Raw genomic sequence first — 412 nt, forward strand, 5'->3', positions numbered from 1 at the left:
TTATGCTGTAGTTCTACAGCAGGGAGAGGACTGACAGCACCCACTGCCTGACTGGATGCCACGTACCAACACAGCGCATCAGCAACGCTGATGCTGATCCAAACCAGCAGCTTTTTGGGTGCTAAAATAGTTCTTTTGGTACTAGCAACGTCTTTTTGGACACAATCAATGGCTTTTTAGGTACTACCAATACTTCTCGTGGGTACCAATGATGCCTTTTGGGGATACTGGTAGTTTTTGGGGTACCAACAGGGGATACCAACAGCAGCTGTCAGTACTAAGGATACTCTGGGGGGACCGAAGAGCTTGTTGGACAACGACCCCCCACCCAACGACCCCCGGGACACCCCACGCACACCTCGCCGCCTCTTCCCTGTCCCCACCCCTCCCACCTCCCACCAGCCAATGAACG

The sequence above is a fragment of the Coturnix japonica genome, chromosome 8 (genome assembly GCF_054131305.1).
Source record: "Coturnix japonica strain WE chromosome 8, WE-NBRP24, whole genome shotgun sequence".
Classification (NCBI taxonomy): domain Eukaryota; kingdom Metazoa; phylum Chordata; class Aves; order Galliformes; family Phasianidae; genus Coturnix; species Coturnix japonica.